Here is a 1,488-nt window from a genome sequence, read left to right as displayed (position 1 = left end):
ACATACATTCTATAATAGTGCATATATTATAGCAGCTTTGTAGTATATCTAATATCTGGTAGTGGAAATACCTCTTCATATACCTATTTTTTAAATTTTTTTAATGATTCTTGTATTTTTATTGTTCTATGTAACTTTAGAATCAACTTCTCTATGTCAATAAAAACTTCATTTGGATTTTTACTGGGGAGATGTTAAATTTATATGTTATTTTATGATAAATATATATTTTAATGGCATTGAGATGACTTAACTCAACAATGGATACTTATTCATTGTTCAAGTCAATTCTATGCCTTTTAGGAGAGTGTCTTAACACAGGTTTCTTTCACATAGGTTTTCAATATGTCATTGTAAGGTTAATACTAAACATTGTATCCTTTTTGTTATTACAAATGGGATTGTCTAATTTTGAAAATACTTAAGAGATTATTAATGTGTATATTAATGTGATAGAATTTTTTCAATACTGAAAATTAAAGGCTATTTTTAGCAACAAAAATTAGTACAGTATCATCATTATGAATGCTTATTTAATTTTTTGAAATTTAAATTCCAGTTAAAAGGGGTAGTGGAAGGGGATGTGGGCTGGGGGATGGGGTGACTGGGTGACAAGCCTGAGGGGGCACTTGACAGGATGAGCACTGGGTGTTATATGTTGGCAAATCGAACTCCAATAAAAATATACAAAAAATATAAATTCCGGTTGACATACAGCGCAATATTACTTTCAGGTGTACAATACAGTGATTCAACACTTCCACACAGAGCCTGGTGTTTCACAACAAGTGCACTTGAAAAGACATTTTTCCTCCACTGGATTCTCTTTCCTGCTTTGTCAAAAATTGACCATGTAACTGGGACCTCATTTCTGGCTTTCCTATTCCATTCCATTGATCTATGTGCCTATTTTTATGCCCATTTCATACTGTTTTGATCAGTACAGCTTTGTAATATAACTCAAAGCCTGGAATTATGATGCCTCCATCGTTGCTTTTCTTTCCAAGGTTGCTTTGGCTATTTGAGGTCTTTTGTGGTTCCAAACAAATTTTAGGATTGTTGGTTCAAGCTCTTTGGAAAATGCTATTGGTATTTTCATAAGGATTGTATTAAACATAGATTGCTTTTGGTAGTATAAACATTTTAATAATATTCGTTCTTCTAATCCATGAGTATGGAATGTCTTTCCATTTCATTGTGTCATCTTCAATTTCTTTCATTAGTTTTATAGTTTTAACAGTACAAAATTTTACCTCTTTTAAGGCTATTCCTAAGTATCTTATTGTTTTTGACGCAACTCTAAGTGGGATTATTTCCTTAATTTCTTTCTATTGCTTCATTATTGGTATATAGAAATGCAACAGATTTCTGTGTGTTGATTTTGTATCCTGAGAGTTTACTGAATTTGTTTATCAGTTGTAGCAGGCTTTTTTGATGAAGTCTTTAGGGTTTTTCATATATAGTATTGTGTCTTCGGCAAGTAGTAAA

This window comes from Canis lupus, unplaced genomic scaffold (genome assembly GCF_011100685.1).
Source record: "Canis lupus familiaris isolate Mischka breed German Shepherd unplaced genomic scaffold, alternate assembly UU_Cfam_GSD_1.0 chrUn_S581H743, whole genome shotgun sequence".
Lineage (NCBI taxonomy): Eukaryota > Metazoa > Chordata > Mammalia > Carnivora > Canidae > Canis > Canis lupus.
This window is presented reverse-complemented; position numbering follows the sequence as displayed.